The sequence below is a fragment of the Elephantulus edwardii genome, unplaced genomic scaffold (assembly GCF_000299155.1).
Source record: "Elephantulus edwardii isolate Elephantulus edwardi_28Jun2011 unplaced genomic scaffold, EleEdw1.0 scaffold00035, whole genome shotgun sequence".
NCBI classification, from domain to species: domain Eukaryota; kingdom Metazoa; phylum Chordata; class Mammalia; order Macroscelidea; family Macroscelididae; genus Elephantulus; species Elephantulus edwardii.
Window position 1 is genome coordinate 19,524,109 of NW_006399785.1, and position 23,234 is coordinate 19,547,342.

A 23,234-nucleotide genomic window follows, 5' to 3' on the forward strand; every position below is an offset into this window, starting at 1 on the left:
CTTGCAAAAACAATCAACCCTCAGAAAAGCAGCACTCAAGATATAAATATGTATTGCACTGGGAGAACCTGCTGTTAAGGGTCCTTTAAAACGTTAAAGAGTAAGAATGTCAGTTTCAATTTTAAGGTACATCTGACACAAGGTATAATATTTACAATTACTTCACTTGCATGTGAAAATTGGACAACGAGCAATGAAGAAAAAATAATGCCTTTAAATTGTTGGAAAGAATTCTGAATATACCAAAAGAACAAATAAAAATTAAGCTAAGTGAACTAACTCAGTCCCATAAAGACCAATACTCTCTGTAAGACCCTAATGGTAGCTGGGCAGAGGAAGTAGTCATAGGGTCACACAGCTTGATGGGTGGAGGGCGGGATGGGTTAAGGAAATGGGAAGGATCCAATATGAAAAACAATGTGTATGAACTTTGAAAGTAAACTCGTATAAGATAAAAAGTTTATATTTTTTAAAAAAATAAAAATATATTGGAAGACTTACAGCTAAAATTCTCAGACTACTCAGTGTGACATAATCCTAAATACTTTTGAGCATGTTATAAGAAGGGATCAATTCCTGAAGAAAGCATCCTATTTGATAAAGTTAAGAGGCAGAGAAACAGATGAAGACTCTCAAAGCAAAAAATGGACACAAAGGCTGCACAAATGTAAAAATTACAAGGAGACACAATTCTGCATTCTCCCTCCACCCACCAACTGTACAGGTCTGTGCTTCTTCTGCTTCTTCCCATCCTCAGCCCTCCCCACCTTGAGTTCCCACACATGTTTACTAGTTACCCTTTTCTTTTTACAATGATGGTCTTAAGCAGTATCTGTCCTTATGCGGTTGTGTTAGTTCACTCAGCCTCATCAACTCAGAATGCAGAACTCAGAATGGGCTGAGTTTTATTCTTTTGCTCACAGGGTCACTGTAAACTGGAGGTAACTTAGTAACACCTAAGGACAGCAACTCATCATAGCCTGTTTTCGTAGCTCAATAACATATACAACAACCTTTTATTCTCAGTACCCTGTATATTAACATGAAGCTCTGCTCTTCGCACCTACTAAATGTCTCTTAAGTTTGTCCATCCCATATCTTTATCATTTTAGTGCCTACATTTCTAATCAACCTTCAGATTCAAGGCAATTATTTCTTTGTAAGAGGCAGTTAATCATAATAGCCTTTCATAACACCTTACATATTATAGTCACAGTGTTGACTGTGGTGATAATTTCACGTACATAAAAGTGGAATTGGCTGCCTGAATGACAAAACGTTTAAAAAGTAGAAAATCTGAGTCTCCTCAGAGGCAGCAGGAAGAAAGTCAGAGTTACTTACTTCTGAAAAACCAGCCACTGAAAATCCTATGAAATAGAATTCTTTGAACATGGGTCCCCATTAGTTATGGTCACTTTGCTAGGCTACCCAGTGAGTATTGGTTATTTAATACATGTGAATCTCTGCACTAGACTGTAAGCTCCAGGAAAACAAGGGCTCCATCTGGCTTTGTCATTACATCTCTCATGCCAGCATTTGACATTCTTTTTATTGGGTTTATTACTATTACTATTCTTTTGTTTTTTTAATTATTATTATTTTTAATTGGTTTGCTTACGAGGTTCATATACATCATGTTTCACAATATTCTTCATTCACATTATGTTTCATACAATCATTCTCATGCATTATGCTTTAGAAAATGAATCAGAATTGGACCTTGCCCAGCACTCCCCTGTCTTTTGTGCCAGGATCTTTCTGCTTTCCTTCCCCGACTCCCTCCACCCACCAAACTGTGCAGCTCTGTGCTTCTTCTATCTCTTCCCATCCTCAGCCCTCCCCACCTTGAGTTCCCACACATGTTTACTAGTTACCCTTTCCTTTTTACAATGATTGTCTTAAGCAGTATCTGTCCTTATGAGGTTGTGCTAGTTCACTCAGCATCATGCTCTCTAGCCTCTCCCAAGTTATGTCCCCTGTAACACTCTTAACCAATTAACTCTTTGTTTGCTTTTTCTTTTGACCTCTGCAATGTCATTATTCCTCTCTCTCTGGCTCTTCCTACTTCTACAACTTTGTTAGGAGGATTCACTCTCCTGATTTGGACTCATCTTTTTTATATCATCTCCTTAGAGTCACATTTGGGTCACTTCCCCATCTTTCTCAAGAAGCTCAAAGGGGGAAAAAAAAGTTAACACCACCAAGGTTTCAATAAGCCCTATCCGGCTAATAACTTTCAAATTTTTATCTTGGAGCTGGCTCTGTTTCTCCTATGCCATTTCTATAGCTCCTACTTTCTACATAGTATTTCTAGTCTTACCAACTTCTCAAACATATTAAATAGAGAAATTATCTTCTTTTTAAATCTGCCCCAATTATACTCCTTAAGTCATGGAGATGCATAAGACAGAATCATTTGCACAAAAATACTTATTCAGCTTCTCAATTTTTATCTCAAAAGCAGTTCTCTTCTTATTTCTGTTCTTCTTCTCCTCACTTCTTTTATGATTTACAGACCTATTTATTATTCTTCAACTTTAAATGACACACTAGTTCTCTCTGTGTTGTGCAAAAACACTTAGCTACATCTGGAAGGTATGGGACAGTAGGCAGTATATGTACGACAATTAACAATCGAGAACAAGACATACATTACAAGGTAAATTGGGGGAGGGAGAAGGGGTACAGGAGATGTATATCAATGAACGAATAAAAACTCAACATTTCTGTAAACTTTCACAAAAATCACAGTAAAAAAAAAATAAAAAAACCCACACACACAGAAAAATCCAAGTCACTTCTTTCCTTGAAACTTTACAACTGTGCCCATTCACCACAGAATCCACTGAACATGGCAGATGGGTCCTTCACTAACTGAGTCACAATTGCTGCTCCAGGTTCATTTCCTACTGCTCTGCACAGTTGTAATTGTGTGCTACTGAGTGTGAACCGCCTCATAGTCGACCTGCCAGTGGGTCTTCAAAGGCAGTATATCACCTGAGAAGAGGCTGCCTGCCGTTCTTCGATGGAACAGCTGGTGGATTTGAACCGTGACATTGCAGCTTCTTACCAAGCTTCTGATTGCCTCTGCTGGCTCTCCCACTGCTTTCAATGGACTGGCCTCATCCATCCCTCTGTGTGCGCTGCTCAGACACCTCTTCAGAAATGAGTGTTGACAGAAGACAGTCCTCATTTGTCACTCCTCATTGGAGATTGCCTCAGCTGCAGTAAAACCACCTGTCTAAGGTCAGAACTGTTTCCAGAGGCAGTCTGAATCTATTGCTGATTAAGACTGTGTCTGATGGACCGACCACCCCAGGCCCAGACGGTCCCTTGGGTCAGCTGGAACTTTTGCTAGGACGCAGACACTTAGTTCAGTTTCTCCTTTTTCATACCTCTGTCTCTGACCTCTCTCTTTCACAGGTGTGTAGCCTATGAACACTCTTTAATAAGCCTCCTGCACACTAATCTCAGTTTTGAAGTCTGATCTCCATGGAACCCACCTGCAAGATAGATATTTATAGATGTTATTCCCTCTTTTTGAATGGCATTACCTTCACCTACCAAATTTCTATATAACCTTCAAATCCTAGGTGCTCGAAGTGCACCTAGATGTCCTGACAAGATGCACCCAATCATGGGTTGTGCGTCATAGTACCTTCTAGTTTACCGAGCTACCGATACACAACGCATTCCATGATAACGATCTGCCTACATACTTTTCTCTCTAGCTACATCACATGCTTTGCATAGATGCTATATTTTGGTTTTGTTTGCAGTTGAGTCAGAATAAATCCATAACTGACCCTCTGTCAGGTTTTCAGGGGCAATAAATGGCCTAGAAGGAGATTATACATCCTTCTCCCACGTTGGATCCAAACCATTTTCCTTTGGGATTGCAGCACATGTGCTTCCCATCAGGCCACCAGAGCTCCTGTTATTACCACAAGTTACTGTTTGGAAATGATCCCTATATGTTATGTCAAGAATCTGGACAACAGAGGTACATGTGGGGCAGTCTAAGCTTCTCTGCTTAGAGTGTCATTAGGGTAAAGTCAAGGTGGTCCTCCACACTGACAAAGGAGATTAATCAGAACTGGCTTTGACAAGCACTGTGGCAAATGGACAATCAAAACAGACTTTCAAAGGGTGGGGAGTGGGGAAGAAGGACAAAGTGGGGAGGACGGTAGAGAAAATAGTGCAACAATGAATGAATGAAAACCCAAAATCTCTGTAAATGTTCATTAACATTAACAAAATTTAATAATTTTTTAAAAAGGTGGTCCTCAGTGTGTACTCTTGAGTATAAGGGGGAGTTCCACTGCCAAGGCTATTCAAGAGATTGGCAAAATCCAGTTTTTTGCAGTTCCAAGATTGAACTCTTCATTTTCTGACTATTTAACATCTGAAGAAAATGATCTTCAGGTGGTGCGAGTAACTTATACTTGACCGCAGCAATGGGCTCAAGTGTGTTAGAGATGCTGAGGACGGCACAGAATAGACTCAAGTTTAGGTCTATTGTTCATAGAGTTTCTAAGAGTCGTACTCAGTTCAATGACATCCACCAACAGCAACTAATTTAAAAGTTGGTTCAAATCTACACAGGCACGTAGGAAAAACTCTGAGGATCTGTTTCTGTGAAGATTAAAGCCAGGGACGCACTATGGAAATTCTCCTCTGAGGCTGCCATGAGTTGTAATCAAGCAAAGTGTAAAGGAATGAAACTTGCTATTTTGTCATTTGCAGGTAGTTCTTAGCTCCTCCCAAAGGCCACCCCCATTTCTTCACTTCTTCCCACATAATTCCCTTCATCCCTAAAGTCAGCTATGACACACTGAGGCTTTCTCAAAATTTAAAACCTCTGACTTCTCTCTTCTCTGCCTCACTCCAATCCACCCAAGTTGAGAAAGCTGTTTGCCTTTAAAGTCTCATGCAATCAAATTATGTCCAGCAAGATATTCTGTCCCTTATCACTCTCTCTAGCTAACACATTTACAGTTTGGACTCTGGGTGGCAATTCTGCCCACTGCAGATGAAAAGAGTATGTTGTTCACCTCACATGCAGCTCAGCACATAATGAAGGATTCAGTAGGAATTAAAGTCCATGCCTGTGATTAACTTCAGGTTAAATAGACTTTGTGCTTTTAAATCTAAGATTTTAGCTTCATCCAGAAAGAAATAAAGGAAAGAACTAAGAGACAAAGGAAGGAAGGGAGGAAGTGAAAGAGGGGAAAAGGAAACAAGAAATTGAAGGAGGCTAGAAGGATCAAATAGCAAAAAATAAGAAAAAATAAACAAATAATTTAAAGATCTCTCACAACGACAGGATTTATAAAATAAGGTATTAAGAATTCAGAAATAGAACAAAATGAAAAGTGAACACATCTGAAAAACTAAAGTGCAACTTTGCATGTTTTGTATTTGAGCTGCTCAGATTTCAACACTTAAATGGTTTTTCAAACCACCTAATTTGTATGACTGCTTTAATGAATTAATTAGATAAATGACAGCTGATTTTCTGGACGTAAATATGCTTAAACTTCAGCTGCAAATCTAGTTTGAAGAGGTCTGCAGAAGACGCTGACTCACCAGTTTGCCCCCAGCGCACGCTGTGAGGAGTTGGTGATTTTATTTGGAGACGGGATTGTTTCATGCGTGGACTTGCTGCTTTGCTTATGTCAGTCCTAAGAGTATTTGTTTTCTCTTTGTCTCTCTCTTCATTCCTCTTCCCCTCTCTCTAAACACATCAGACACTTTAATGCTTCCTGGTGACTGCAGCCTCCCGCTGCCCGCGGACCACAGCCCTTCCTGCATTTTTCGCTTAGGCACAGAGTGATGACAAAGGTGGACGATTGTTTCTGGCTGCAGCTCACCCGAATAAAACTGTTCCAATTGATTCAGAGCGCTGATGTCAGCCAAGTTCCTATACTTCTTGACACTGCATTTTTTCCCCAGTGAATAACAAATCACAGTGTTTCCAGCAACAGCCTCTCTCCCTCTACCTTTTCCTCACTGTTCATAACGCTGGGGGGTTTCCCCACCTGTCTCTCGGCATGCCGTCCACATCAAGGTGGATTGAGTTTCATTGACACCATACTCACACCTCTGCTTACCTGAGTCTCCTATCCACCAGCTGTAGTCCTCTTAAAATTGATTTTTAGCTGTTTGCTGTGCATTACAATCTACTTGGTTTTTTATTGTTTGGAGTGTGCATTTTTCAAAACATTTTATCACTTGGGTGATGAATCTCGGCTAGTTTAAAAGTGCTTTAAACAAAACTAAGCAACAATTAATTGCTGCCTATTCAGAACTGACTCAGAGATGACCTTTGAGCAGGTTTTCCATGTCTATAAATCATATAGAAAATTGCCTACTTTTTCCTATAGGGTTGTGGCTTCGAACCACTTTTCTTTATGTTGATAGTATAACTTCCAATCCACTAGCCTACCAGGGCTCTCTGAATGTGCTTTACAACAGTACATATCCTCTCTGTGTGTGTCTGTGTGTACATGTAAATAAATAAATGCCTGTTGTTGTGTACCATCAAGTTGGAACCAACCAATAGCTGACCCTCGAGCAGGTAGCAGTCTTGGAAGGAAAGAATCCCTGGGTGATGCAAAAAAATTAACTCACTTGGATGCTAAGCAAAAGGTGGTTGGTTCAAGTTCACCTAGATGAGTCTTGGAAGAAGGAATAGCTTTCTCCAAAAGGTTACATCAATGGGAACCTACGGGGCACAGCTCTATTCTGACAGAGATGGAGCGTCGATGAATTGAAACCAACTTGGCAGGAACTAGCTTCACTGGTGGTTACTCTTAAAAAAGAGGACTGTTATAATCCAAAGGAACGCTGGCGACTTACACTATAGGGAGTTACACTGCCACCCGAGAAGATGTGCTTCTCTGGTGGCTCAAACGCACCAACAACTTCAAGGGAGATGAGCAATCTCTTCTTAGGTGATTTACAATCTCAAGAACCCAATCAGAGGTCAGCTATGAGTCAGTATGTCACAAAGGGCGGTGTGTGTGAGAGATTGTTAGCGGATTGACTTGTTTCTGGTTATATGCAATATCCCTTTAGTGTTTTATCTCCTTAAATGAGTATAAGTAATTATTGGAGTCAGAGAGGAAAAGCACCTTCTCTGGATTATCTCTGCACTACTGAAAAATATAAAGCTATAATCAAGAGTTACGTGATCGCAAAGCCCTTGCAACTTCCTCTTTATAGCTCTTCATTTCCTCCTTGTTCATGCTGTTTCCTTTCATCTACACATTGGGCACTCAGAGAACTCCTAATACGATTCAGACAGTATGCTAGCAGTGTTTGCTGAGGCACAAAGTTGACACAGAAGACAAAGTTTGTTCAAGGAACCGCCGATGTATCAAGACATTAAAAAAAAAAAAAAACCACACAAAACATCTCTAAATAAAGCCCCGTCCATCTATTTTATCCTCCCCTGGTTGTAGGTTTTTCATTTTGCTTGGAAATATGTTCATGTTGTTAATAATAGCTTGTAGAGTTGTTACCACTTTTTCTCTGATGAATTTCATAGCCTTTAGTTTTGCTCCTAGGTCCCTAATCCAGCTTGAGTCAGTCTTGGGTATAATGTTGGTTCTGAGTCTTTCTTCAGTTTTCTGCAGATATTGTAGGTATTATGTACCATCAAGTCACTTGCAACTCATAGAGACCCTGTGTACAACAGCTCTGAACCCCTAGCCAGGCTTTTTGTCTTTGACACACCTACCCCCATTACTCTAGTATGTGAGTCAATCCATTTAAGAGTCTTCCTCTCTTACACTGTCCCTCCCCCCTACCAAGCATGATGTCTCCTTCCAAGAATTGTTTTCTCCTTGCAACATGCCCAAAGTATGTCAAAGAAAGCTTCAGAATCCTTGTCTCCAAAGAGCAACTTGGTCTAACTCTCTACCTAGGATAAACCTATTTGTTCTCCTAGCAGTCTATGTGACATTTAATACTCTTCTCCAGAAACATGGCTCAAAGACATAAATTCTCCTTCTATCACCCCCGGTCACTGTCCAGCTTTCAAATGCATAGCAAGTAATTGGAAAATCAGGAGCACCTTAGTCTCCAGGCAGACATTGTTGCTCTTAAGTACTCTGGAGAGGTCCCTGATAGGAGATTTTCCCAATGCAATTTATCTTTTGATTTGCTGCCTGCTGGTACCAGGAGTATTAATTGTGGAGCCAAGCAAACTAAAGCTGTTAGCAATCTCAATCTCTTCACCATCTATCATAATGTTGCCAATCAGCCCAGTGGTGAGACTCTTTGTTTTCTTGATGTTGAGCTTCAATCCATATTGAAGGCTGCAGTCCTTGACCTTCTGCAGCAAAGCCTTCAAGTCCTCCTCAGTTTCAGCACCAGAACTAGTTGTCAAAGAAACTGTCATTTTCCCAAAACTAATTAGTTTCCTTGTCAAACTTAGTTGGCCATAGGTAGATGACCTGATTTCTGGGTTCTGATTCTATTGCATTTATCTACGTGCTGTCTTGGTTATGTTATCATTGTTGTTGTTAGGTGTCATAGAGTTGAATACAACACATAGTGAATTTATGAAGAACACATCTGAACCCTATCCTATTCTGTGACATTTTCACATTTCCTGACATATTAGAGCCCATTGGGGCACTCACCATGTCAATCTACCTGGTTGAGGGTCTTCTCTTTCACTGACCCTCTCACTTTCTGAGCATCATGACCGTTTCCACAGAATAGCCCCTCTTAACAACACGCCTGAACTATGTGAGGCCGAGACTCGCCAACTTTACCTCCAAAAAGTACTCTGGATTCACTGTATAAAAGACGTTATTTGTTTATTCTTTTAACAGGGTAGTTCAAAGTGATTAACTCCTTTGGTCATCCTTATTCACTTGTCCAGCTCTTAGATGCATAACAAGTGATCAGAAAGATCATGGCCTGAATCAAAAGCACCTAAGTCCTCAAACTGATATTATTACTCATCAATAATTTGAGAGGTCCCTAACTGCAGACTTTCTCAGTGTGACATGTCCCTGATTTCCTGACAGCTGGTGCCAAGGGTGTTAATTATGGGTTTAAGTATCATGAAGTTGTTGAGAGTTTCAATCTCTTCTCCATCTATCAAGATGTTACCTAGCAGTTCAGTGGTAAGAATGTTTATCTTCTTGATGTTAAGGTGCAATTCATATTTTAGTCTATATTCCTTAATTTTACCATTGCTTCAAGTTCTCTTCACTTATGTCATCTGCATAGTTCAGGTTATTGATGAGTCTCCCTCTGATCTTGATGCCACATTTGTTTTCATAGATCCAGATTTTCAAATAATTTACTCAGCATAGAGATTGAATAAATATGGAGAGAAAATAAAACTTGGACATATTCCCTTCTTATTTTTGAACCATGTTGCATTCCCTTGCTCTGCACAACAGTCTTCTGGTCTAGGTATAGGACCAAAGAGCTCATACCCAATTGTTAAATAAAAATGACCTACCTTCCAGAATCCCATTGCTTCAAACAAGAGGCTGTCATGCAGGGCACAACTAACTTTTATATACAAAAGCCCCTTTACTAGGTCGTAATTGTTTTAAACAAGAGGTTCACAGCCCACTTGATTACTATGACTATGTCATAGACTGAAAAAATATTTGACACTGATTATCTTATAAGGAATTTATATAAAAAAGAAATTATAAACTATTACATTACCTTAACAAGAAAAAGGCAAACAACCCCATCATAAAATAGCCACAACATATGAATATATCCTTTACCAAAAAAGGAAATTCAGATGACCAACAAAGATGTGGAGAAATATTCAAAATCTGTAGCTATCAGAGAGATTCAAATCAAAACAACAATGAGCTACCAACTCACCCTCACAACAATAGCAATGTTCAACAGGGCAGCATAGAGTAAATTCTGACAAGGATGTGGAGATATTGGAACTCTAATTCAGTGCCAACAAAAATGTAAAATTGGTATAAACACTATGGAAGATGGCCTGACACTTTCTAGATAAAGGGAATAAAAGTGTCCTTTGACTCAGCTACCCTACAACTAATTAATTGATTTAAACAAGAGGATTCCAGTCCAGAACGAATTGATAATTAAATCAAAATGGCCAAACAGCTCACATTGTTAATTAAATAAAAATTACCTACCTTCCAGAATCCAACTACTTCAAACAAGAGGCTTTCAGGCAGACCCCCAACTTGTAAACACAAAAGCCCACCTACCAGGTCCTAATTGGTTTAAATAAGAGGCTTCCAGTCCACAACTGATTTTTGGTTAAATCAAAATTACCAAATAGCTCACAACTTATTGTTAATTAAATAAACCAATTAGGACCCAGTGGTAGGGCCTTTGTGATTAAAAGTTGATAGGTGCCTCCCTGAGAACCTTTTGTTTGAAGCACTTAGATTCTGGAAGGTCAGTTGCTTTTATTTAATTCTAATCATATCTGAGTTGTTTGGTCATTTTCATTTAATTAGCATTCAGTTGTGGGCTGGAAGTCTTTTGTTTGAAGTAGTTGAATTCTGGAAAGTAAGGTTTGTTTGTTTTGTTTTGTTTTAAATTTTGTTAACAATGCAGTGAGAGCTACATTGGTTTAAACCAATTAGGACATCAATGGCAGCCCTTTGTGATGAAAAGTCAGTTGGAAGTGAAGGATGATTGAAAATTGATTTGCTATTAGAGTTACAAACTAAATTGACAGTTTGTTTTGTCTGGGGAAAACATTGCTCTGATTGCTACAGACATTGTCTGTCAGATTGCTGTAGTGAGATAACTTGTGGGTTGCTCTGATACTGAAAGCTATTCCACTGGTGTACCAAATGCCACAATGGTTACCCATGGTAGACAGGTCTTAGTGTGCTTCTCAGATTAAGAAAGACAAACAAGATTGACTATCCACTTCTTAAATAACAGGCCACTGGAAAAAAAAACAAACCTTATCAACATTAGAGGATTTTGGTTAGTTATAACAGTAGTAATAAAGCCCAGATTGCAAGTCAGTCAAAATGAGGAAAAATAATGGCAAGCATTCTTTAGTCATTGGAACATGAAATGTGTGTAGTTTGAATAATCAACAACCAGATATTTTGAAAAATGAAATGGAATACATGAACAATTGACATACTAGGCATTAGTGAGATGAGATGAGCTAGCTTTGCCTGTTTTGAATCAGATGTGGTATATGCTGAAAATAAAAAAATCAAAACAAGAATGGTATTGCGTTCATAGTCAAAAATGAAAAGGGTATGGCAGGGTTGTGTTCTCTCTCCACACTTTACGTTAAGCAAATCATTCAAGAAGCTGGACTCTATGAAAAGGAAAGGGGCACCAGGATCGGGAGACTCATCAACAACTTGCATTATGTAAATTTCATAACCTTGCTTACTGAAACTGAGCAGGACTTAAAGTATTTGTTGCAGAAGATCAAAGAAAACAGTCTTGAATATGGGTTGCACATCAACATCAAGAAGACAAAGATTCTCACTACTGAACCAATAGGCAACATCCTGATAGATTGAGAAGAGATTAAAACTGTAAACAGCTTCATCTAACTTGGATCCACAATTAACACTCTTAGCACCAGCAATCAGGAAATCAGATGTATTGCACTGGGAAAGTCAGAAGTTAAGGACCTCTCAAATTATTGAGAATAATGATGTCAGTTTGAAGACTAAAGTGTGTCTAATTCAGACCATGATCTTTCTGATCACTTACTATTCATCTCAGACCTGGACAATGAATAAGAATGACAGAAGATGAATTGGTACCTTTGAACTGTGATGTTAGAGAAGAGAACTGAATGAACACCCCATGGTCTGCAGAAAGAACAAACATGCATCTTGGAGAAAGTGCACTCGGAATGCTCTTTGGAGGCAAAGATGATGAGGTTTCACCTGATGTACTTCAGGCATATTACCAGGAAGGCTATTTCCTGGAGAAGGGTATGATACTCAGAAAGGTAGGGGGTTAGAAAAGGAGTCCTAAACCAGATGGATTGACACGGTGACTGCCACAACAGGTTCTAATGTGTCTGGAAATGTGTGGTTGGTACAGAATAGGGCAGGGTTCAGATCTGTTGTTGATAAGTCACTATGGGTTGTACTTGATTCAATGATACTTGGGAATATACCCTAAAAATATCATACCTGTGTCACAAACAGATGTATGCACATCTAAGTTGATTGCAGAGTTATTCATAATAGCAAAGAGATAGAAGTAACCCAAATGCCCATCAAAAAATGAATGGATTGAAATACAGTAGTACTTTCACAGAATGGGATATTATGCAGCATTGAAAAAAACAATGAACTTGTAAAACACTGCATAACATTGATGAGTCTGGAAGACATTATACTAAGTAAAATGTCTCAGTCAGTCACAAAAGGACAATTACTACAGAATACCACTGTTACAAAATAGGATTGAAATAGGAAAGAGGGGATAAGAACAGGAAAAAAGTGGATAGATAATGAATACTGCACTGTAATAAATGAAGGAAGAACTGAAAGGAATGTATGATTAGACATTATATGTATTACAACCCTCTGGAACAGGAAGTGCATTGTAAATAGACTTTTGGAAGGAGAAGAGAGAAAGAGGGAGGAAACTGTACATCAGTGAAATGAATGAAAACCCAATCTCTGTAAACTTTCATTAAAATCACACTGAAAAGATCTTCAGAGGATGAGTCTCTGGTATATGCTATATATACTATCATGTCATCTACATATAGTGACAGTTTCACCACCTCTTTGCCAATCTGGTTGCCTCTTATCTCTTATTCTTGTTGTATTGCCCAATTAGTACTTCCAATACAATACTGAAGAGGAGTGGTGATAGTGAGTACATGGCGAATACTTTTAATTTCTCCCCATTGAGAATGATGTTGACTCTTGGTTTTGTATATATACTTTTCAGTATGTTGAGAAGATTCCCCTTTATTTATTTTATTTACAGTGTGTTTTAATCAAGAAGGAGTGTTGCATTTTGTCAAAGGCTTTTTCTGTATCAATCAACAGGATCATGTGTTTCTTGTTCTTTGGTTTGTTAAAGTGATGAATCACATTAATTGTTTTTCTTATGCTGAATCATCTCTGTATCACTGTTATGAATCCCACTTGCTGTGGTGAATTATTTTTTTAACATACTGTTTGATTCTTGGCTATAATTTTGTTAAAGATTTTTGCCTGTATGTTCATGAGCTACAGTGGTTTATAGTTTTGGGTTTTGGTAATTAATGTCTTTGACTGGTTTTGTTATTAGTTATGCTTGCATCATAGGATGACTCTGGAAGGGTGCTTTTTTTGGTTTTTAAATAATTTCAATATGATTGGTGCAGTTCATCTCTGAAAGTTTTGTAGAATTCACCCATAAAGCCATCTGGCCCCGGACTTTTTTGGGAGGAGTGTTATTATGACCTGTTCAGTTTCATCTTTTGGAATGGGTCCGGTCAAGTAAAAAATCCAAGACTCAACAACAACAACAACAACAAAACTGTTAGATCAAATAGACTAATTTAGTAGAGTGACATGATACAAGATCAATATATAAAAGTCAATGCTATTTCTCTAAAACACGAATAAAATGTGGAAAAGGAAACTAAGAAAGCAATACCATTTGCAACAGCCAACTAAAGAGGAAACATTCACAAATAAACCTAACCAGAGAAACGAAAGCCCTTTATAAGGAAAACTATAAAAACACTATTACAAGAAACAAGAAGAGACCTAACCAAATGGAAAAAATATTCCCTGCTTATGGATACAAGACAAAATATCATCTCACTCCAGCAGCATTAGCAAAAGCTCAATAAAACAGCAAAATATACGTTCATTCATGCAATATTATTCAAAATGGTTGACTCTGGAGAACATTATGCTGAGTGAAATATCCCAGTCTACTACATGATGCCACTGTTGTAGAATGGGACTGTCCTTGGTGTTGGGGAGAGACTGAGTAAGATGGGTTCAATAATATATACTGCACTGAAACAGAGGAGGGAGAGAACCGTCTAAAAGAGAGATGTAACTGGGTATTTCTGTCATCACAGGAGACTAGAGCGAGGGCTGCATGGTGGAGGGGACCTGGGGGAGTGTTTGTAAAACAATGAAAGAATCTTTTCTTTTACTTTTCCATAATTTTTGGACTCATGTACTTATAACTTGTTAGTCAAATTTGTGTCTTCTAGGTTGCAACACCCCCATGATACATCTTGAAGGATATGTACATGTACAGCCAAGCACAATCAATAAGAGTGCATCTGAATTCCAAAATCAATCTCCATAATAGTCTATGTGTTTCCTACTGCCAAAGGGGCCCTTTAGAGTAGTGAGAGAAGATCTTCACCCTGAAACCCACAGCGTCCCTTTTCAGCAGGAAGTAGCTAAGAGAATACACCGTGCCCTTTTCCTTATGACTCAGGGTGAAGTCTCTCTCAGGAGGAGTGATAGGGAATGGCAAAGGATACACTGACAAAGAAGATTAATCAGAACTGGCTTTGACAAGCACTGTGGCATTTGGACAAGAACAAACTGGGAGGAGGGTAGAGAGAATAGTGCAACAATGAATGAGTGGAAGCCCAAAATCTCTGCAAATGTTTATGAAAATTAATAAAATATAATTATAGAAAAAAAATATACGTTCATGAGAAAGTGGAAAAACTGGATCTTTTATGTACCGCTAGTTGGGTTGTAAAGTGGTATAACTGCTTTGGAAGGAGTTTTGGCATTTCCTCAGAAAGCTGAACATAGAAATCCTATTTGACTCTGCTAGAATTATTCCACTGCTATGAATATATCCCAAGGAAATCAGAACTGAACCAAGAATGAACATTTGTACATCTATATTCGTAGCAGTGTCATGCATAACTGGTAGGAAATAGAAACAGCCCAAATGTCCACAACAGACGAATGAATTGAGAAATGATAGTGCACTCACACTCTGGAATACTATGCAGCACTAAGAATCAACATTCCTATAAAATACTCAGTAACTTGGAAGAGACTAGAGAGCATTTTGCCGAGTGAAAAAAAAAAAGTCATATAAGAACAAATATTGGATAATGCCACTATTGTGAAAATAGAAAGATAACGGAGTACGATATATGTAATATTCAAAAGGAAGAGAAGAAGAAAGAAAATAAGGGGGGTGGGAATCACTGGCAAGGCAGAGGTTAGTGGATGGAGGGGGGTGAAGTAATGGAAAAGGTTAAGTGGGGTCTTGAAAAGATAGTGTGATAATAGACACTGTTGCTGTATTTCTTATTGTTAGGTGACTTTGAGTCGAGTACAAATCATAGCGACGCTATAATCCACAGATCTGAACCCTGTCATATCCTGTGCCATCCTCACACTTCCAGACACACTGGAGCCCATTGTATCAGTCATTGTGTCAATTTACCTGGTTGAGAGTCTTTCTCTCCTTCACCAAGACTCTACCTTTCTAAGTATGATGGCCCTCTCCAAAGAGTAGCATCTCCTAATAACATGCATGGAGTATGTAAAATGAAGCTTTATCATCTTTGTCTCCAAAGAGCGTTCTGGCTGCATTTTCCCCAAAACAGATTTGTCTCTTCTTTTGGCAGTCCATGCGATATTCAGTATTCTTCTCCAATACCACAGCTCAAAGGCATTGAAAAGCAAGGCCCAGGAATTGATGGCATACCAATTGACATATTTCAACAAACAGATGCTGCCCTGGATGTCATTAGCAAATTTTGTCAAGAAATCTGGAGGACACCTACCTGGCCAACTGACTGAAAGATATTCATATTTATTTCCATTAAAAAAAGAGTGAATGTAGCAGAGTGTGAAAATCATCCAATAATATCACTAATATCACATGCAAGCAAGATCTTGCTAAAGATTATCCAAAAACAACTGGAACAGTAGTACATCAACAGAAGACTTAGAGATGTGCAAGCTGGTTTTAGGAGAGGCTGTGGCAATACAGATATTATAGCCAATGTCAAATGGGTCTTAGCTGAAAACAGAGTACCAGAGGAATGTCTATCCATGTTTCATTGACTATGCAAAGGCATTTGACTGTGTGGATCACAACAAAGTGTGGCTAACCTTGGGAAGAGTAGGAATCTCAGAATACTTAATTGTCCTCGTGCGAAACCTATATTTGAACAAGGAAGCCATCATAAGAACAGAGTAAGGAAACACTGCATGGTTCAAAATCAGGAAAGGTGTACGTTAGAAATGCATTCTATCTCTGTATCTTTTCAGTCCATATGCAAAACAGACAATTTGTGAGTCTGGACTTTATGAGGAGGAATGTGGTATCAAGACTGGAGGAAGACTCATTAAGAACTTTCATTATGCAGATGACACAACCTCACTTGCTGAAACTGAGGAGGACCTGAGGCATTTGTTGCAGAAGGACTACAGTCTTCAATATGTATTGAAACTCAACATCAAGAAGACAAAGGTTCTCACCACTAGGACAATTGACAGCATCATGATATAAGGAGAAAAGATTGAGATTGTTAACAATTTCTACTAGCTTAGTTCCACAATCAACATTCTTTACACCAGCAGTCAGAAAATTAAGAAAAAAAAAAAAACACAACAAATTGCACTGAGAAAATCTGCTGTCATGGGTCTCTCCAAAGTGCTAAAGAGTAATAACAACAATCGAGGGACTAAAATGGGACTGATGTAGGCCATAATCTTTGCTATGCATCAGGGAGCTTGCTATGCATTGAAGAGCTGGACAGTGACTAAGGATGATAGAAAAACAATGCTATTGAATGGTGGTGTTGTATTTGACGTATTACGGACTGTAAGTAAAAGAAACAATTCCGATCTGGAAAGGGTAAAATCAAGTTCCTCCTTGGAAGCAAGGGTTTGTGTGTTTGGTTTTTTTTTTCTTCTTAAGCTTTATTTTTTTTAATAATTTTAATGAGCATTTACAGAGATTTTGGATTTCCATTCATTCATTGCTGTACTTCTCTCCCTGCCCAGCCTTCCCCCCACCCCCCCAGTTCGCTCCTATCTTTCAAAAGTAAAAGAAACACTCCGTCCCTGGGACACAATCCCTCAACACCCTTCCCGCCACCCCAAGTACATTCCACTATGCAACCTTAATTGTGGACTCTTGTGATAACCATAATACCTTATCATACATCCCTTTTCAATTATTCACTCCCTCATCTGTTTCAGTGCAGTATGCACAATTTATCCAGTTTTTCTCAGTCTTATCCCAACCCTGATATCAGTTTAATTTTACAAGAGTGGCACCATGCAATATTTGTCCTTTTATGACTGAGATATTTCACTCAGCATAATGTCCTCCAGGCTCACCCATTTTGAGTAATATTGCATGAGTTCCTTGTTTTTCAATGCAGCATAGTATTCCATTGTGTGAATATACCACAGCGTCTCTATCCATTCGTTTGTTGATGGGCACCTGGGTTGTTTCCAACTCCTTGCTATTGTGAACAGAGCTGTGATAAACATGGGTGTGCATATATCTGCTTGGATGTCAGTTATGGTCTCTTTGGGATATATTCCCAGTAGTGGAATTGCTGGGTCAAATGGTATCTCTATTTGCAACTTTTTGAGAAAGCGCCATACCGTCTTCCACAGTGGTTGCACCATTTTACACTCCCACCAACTGTGAATAAGAGTTCCAGTTTCTCCACAACCTCGCCAGCATTTGTTGCTTGCTGTTCTGTTAAAATTTGCTATTCTGACTGGGGTGAGATGATATCTCATAGTTGTTTTGATTTGCATCTCTCTTAGAACTAGGGATTTTGGACATTTCTTCATGTGCTTGTTGGCCATCTGAATGTCTTCTTTGGTGAAGTGTCTGTTCATATCCTGTGCCCATTTTTCAACTGGATTATTTACCTTTACTTCCGTGGTGATTAAGACAGCATAGTACTGGTACAATGACAGATACATAGATCAATGAAATAGAATTGAGAACCCGGAAATCAGCTCATCTACATATGGCCAACTGATTTTTGACAAGGAAATGAAATCAGTTAAGTGGGGAAACGACATCCTTTTTAACAAATGGTCCTGGCAAAATTGGAAAAATATCTGCAGAAGACTCAAGCAAGATCCACACCTCACTCTATATACAAAAAACAACTCAAGGTGGATCATGGATCTAGGACTAAAACCAAGGACTATAAACTTCATTAAAGAAAAGCTTAGAAGAACTCTAGTAGTCCTAATCCACAACATAAACGGTCTTCCAAGTATCCTGAAAAACCTACAACCAGGAGAAGATAACATAGATGAATAGGACCTTTTAAGAATCAAATCCCTATGCACATCCAAAAACTTCTCCAACAGGGTAAAAAGGAAAGCCACAGACTGGGAAAAAGTATTCGGTAATGACATGTCAGATAAGGGACTTATATCTAGAATTTATAAAATACTCGAGCACAACAACAAGGAAGCAAGGATTTTGAAGTGCCATCTCACATTATCTGTACATGTTTCTAGGAGAGACCAGGGACCAGTCCTTGGAGAAGGATATCATGCTTGGAAGGGGGACAGCACAAGAGAGAGGAAGACCATGGATGAGGTTGATTGACTCAGTAACAACGGTAATGAGAGTAGGTGTGTTGGAGACAATGAGATTGGCTCAGGATAGGGCAGAGTTCAGAACTATTGTACATCAGGTCTCCATTAGTCATTAGTTGCTTGACAGCAAATAACAACAGCAACACAACAATGGTAATTAACTATATAAAATATGATGCTTATGAAGGATTGTCTAAAATAGATGATTGTCTGAAATAGCAGATGTACAAAGATATATCCAAAGTTGGCAATGATGTCCCTCGTGTTGCAGACTCTTCTAAGCCCAGCTTGCATTTCTGGTAGTTCTCTATTGCTGTATTTGTCCAGTCATTTTTGCATAATCTCCAGAAAGATTTTGTTGGCATGTGATATTAGTGATGATTTTTTATAATTTCCACACTCTGTTGGATAGCATTTTGGTGTTGTTTTTTTTTTTTTAAATGAGAATCAATATGGATCTCTTCCAGTCAGTTGAAGTTGTTAACAATTTCAGCTTGTTTGTTCACAATCAAGATTGTTGACACCAGCAATCTCAGGAAATCAAAAGACAAATTGCTTTAGGAAAATCTGCTCTCAGGGACCTCTCCAGAGTGCTAAAAGGCACCTCTGTCAGTGTAGACATTAATGTGAGTCTGATCCAGGCCACGGTCTTTCCCTAATCCTAATGACACTTTCTTCTTTATAGAGTCCAGCCTCTTGAACAATTTGCTCAGTGTACAGACTGAATAAATATGAAGACACGACCCTGATGCACACATTTCCTGATTTTAAATAATGCAATGTCCCCTTGCTTTCTTCAGACAACACCTTCCTGGTTTAGATATGAATTTCTCATGAGCACAATTAAGCGTTTTTGTATACCCATTTTTCTCAGTGTTATCCATAGTTTGTTGTGATCTACACAACAAACACATATGCATTAAACACAAACAGACATTCTGACATTCTCTGCTTTCATCCATCTGACATCAGCAATGACAGACATGGTGTCATAGCATTTTCTAAACTCCACTTGAACCTCTGACATTTCTCTGTTAATGTTCTAGTCATTTATTGATGATCATCAGGAATATTTTCCTTGTGTGTGATATTAATGATATATTTATATAATATCCACAATCTGGTGCATCACTGTTCTGGAGAATGGGAAAAACAAGGACTTCTTTCAGTCAGTTTAACATCATAGCAATGCACAATTCACCACAGTGTAATAGACTGACTGATTTGTGGTGAATCCTATATGTTCAATAGATAAACTGACTGTCGTCCACTCATCCTTAATTGCAAGTCCCTCCAGCGGGTTTCTGAGATTGTAAATCACAGTGGAAGGAGAATGTTCATCTTTCTCCCTACGAGCCACCGGCAGATTCAAATTGTCTTTTGAATAACAGTCTATATAAATCAGATAGAGATTGAATTGCTCTGCTAAAACCAGGATGAGGAATTACCCTCTTGGCCAAATCTTGGTCCCTAAGATGTCACTTTTGGGTTTGAGAATTCTGCATAACCAGTGGAAGCTGAGTCAATAGACAACATCACGATAGAAGAAAAGTTGAAATTGTCAGTAAGTTCATCTTAGTTGAATCCATCATCAACAATGTTGGTACCGGTAGTCAAGAAATCAAAAGACAGGTGGCTTTGGGAAAATGTGTTGTCAATACTTCTCCAAAGTTCTGAAGAGCAAAGATGTTAGTTTAAAGGGTATGAGATGCCTAATCGAAGCCATTCCATGGTTGGCTGTTGTTGGTATTTGGTATGTGCTGGTGAGGCAGTAAATCACATGGAAGGAGACTGCCCACCTTTCATTTAAGGAGCATCTGTGGATTCGAACTGACTGCCTTCATTCAGGTTGGGAGCAAAGCTCCTTACCACTCAATCAGACTTTTCAAGTACTTGCTGTGCATCTTAAAGTAGAACAATGAATAGAAATAACAAACGAAGAATCAGTGCTTTTGAGCTGTAGCTTCAAAGAAGAGTGCTAGATAACCTACTGATGATTGACTAAAGAACAAGAAAATCTGTCTTGGAGGAATCAGTGTTCTCCTTGGAGACAAGGATGGTGAACATCTGTTTCATGTATTTTGGGGCATGTTAGGAGGACCCAGTCCTTGGAGAGGGACATCATGCATGGAAAAATGAAGTAGCTAAATACAGAAAGATCCTAAATGAGATGGGTTGACATTGTCACTGTAACAATGGGCTTGAGCATATCAAAGATGGCACCACATAGGGTATGTTCCAGACCCATTGTTCACGGGAGGTCTCCGAGTTGTAGTGGACTTGATGGCATCTAATAACAACAAGTGGATGCACCCTACAACCCTGAAAAAAAAATTTTTAATATGAAACTCTACCTGAAAAGTTCACTGTAATTGGAAAGTTCACTGAGGAAAGAGGACACATTATAGCAACAGAAGATGCAAACCTTGCATTGAGACAGAAGCACAAGTGACTGAAGAAGATACGGCAATAGATAAAGAAAGAGAAGGACAGCACCATACTTAACTAACCGGATAAATGTAGATCTTAGAATCCAAATAACTACAAATTATGGAGAAGAGCAGTAACAGATCTGCTGTTTTTTTGTGCCGTCGAGTCCCTTGCCACTCATAGTGACCCTATGTACAACAGACCTAAACCCTGCTCTATCCTGTGCCAATAGCACTGTCTCCAACACACCCATCCCGATTACCCCAGTCACTGAATCAGTCCACCTCATAGAGGGCCTTCCTCTCCTGCGCTGTCCCTCCACCCTCCCAAGCATGATGTCCCTCTCCAAGGACCGGTCCCTCCTTACAACATGTCCAAAGTATGTCAGATGAAGCCTCAGAATCCTTGCCTCCAAGGACCTGCCCAGTTTAACCAACGTGTTTGTTTTCTTAGCAGTCCATGGTATATTCAATACTCTTCTCCAGCACCACAGCTCAAAGGCATCAATTTTCCTTCTATCCTCCTTAGTCATTGTCCAATGCTCTGATGCATAACAAGTGATTGCAAAGACCATGGCCTGTATCAGGCACACCTTAGTCTCCAGAGAGACACCATTTCTCTTCAGTACTTTGGAGAGGTCCCTAACAGCAGACTTTCCCATTGCAACACGTCTTTTAATTTCCTGGCTGCTGTTGTCAAGAGTGTTGACTGTGGAGCCAAGCAAACTAAAGCTGTGAACAATCTCAATCTTTTTACCATCCATCCTGATGCTGCCAATTGGTCTAGGGGTGAGAATCTTTGTCTTCTTGACATTGAGCCTCAATCCATATTGAAGGCTGCAGTCCTTGACTCTTTGCAGCAAGTGCTTCAGGTCCTCCTCAGTTTCAGCAAGCAGAGTTGTGTCATCTGCATAACACAGATTGTTGATAGATCTTCCACCAATCCTGACACCACATTTCTCCTCATAGAGTCCAGCCTCCCAGATAATCTGTTATGCATACAGGTTGAAAAAGTATGGAGACAGAACACATCCCTGGTGTATGCCCTTTCCAATTTTGAACCATATGGTGTTTCCTTGCTCTGTTCTGATGACTGCCTCTTGGTCCAAGTATCGATTTTGAATTAGCACCATCAAGTGTTCTGGGATTTCCTTTCTTCTCAGAGTCAGCCACAGTTATGATCCACACAGTCAAATGCCTTTGCATAGTCAATGAAACACAAATAGACATTACTCTGGTATCCCTGCTTTCAGCCAAGATCCCTCTAACATCGGCTACAATGTCCCTAGTACCACGACCCTTCCAAACCTAGCCTGCTCTGAGATTTATTTTATGGGTGATATTGTAACTGAAAACATCATTTTTCATGATGTAGAATTATAGTCAGATGTTTTACTTAGTAGACGATTCATTTAAATTCCTTATTTTTCAAAATAAAAAAAAGGAAAAGAAAATAGCATGGAAAGTTACATTTAAGCTTTGAATGACTGCTCTGTCATTCTGTCAAAGCCTTAGGGAATATCATATGCAAAGAAACCCTCTGTCTATTCATATCAATGAATAATGCATGCCTTATTTCTTTATTCTTACCCATAGCAAACACAAATCAGAAACAGCTGAAACAGACCACAGAAATCTAGAGTCAAAACCAGCATTTTGTCAACTGATTAGATAGCAGTTAGTTTAATGCTAGCATTAATCAAGGTCTGATTGCTCCATTGTGAGGAACAAGAACTATGTGTACAGATTAATACACAAGTTCTGGTTCAGAATGTTTCTGCAGAATCCCCTATGCAGTAATTAAGAACACAAAATGAAGGTTATTGATTCATTGTGTTACTGTAAAACAATATAGTTGATATTTCAGATCTAAACTGTTGCTTACAAAGAAGAGGAGATAGTGTATACATATTTTTAGCAGCAGAGAATTTGTTTTTTGTTTGGTTTTTGTCATTGAAACCAAAATATTGACTTCAAACATTGCATTGTTTAGACTAAACATTGATTTAATTGTTATCGACTATTTATTCAAAGAATAATGCAGGAAAAAATGGCTGGCACGGAAACAACTCAGGAAGTAGCATATGATCAAATGCCATTGATAATGAAGTTTAAGATGCACTGAAGATACTAGCAAAAAAATAAGGCACCAGGAATTGATAGACTACCAAGGCCATAATTCAACAAACAGATAGAGCCCTAGACAGGTGCACCAGCCTGTGCCTTAAAACTTGGAAGACAGTTCACCTGG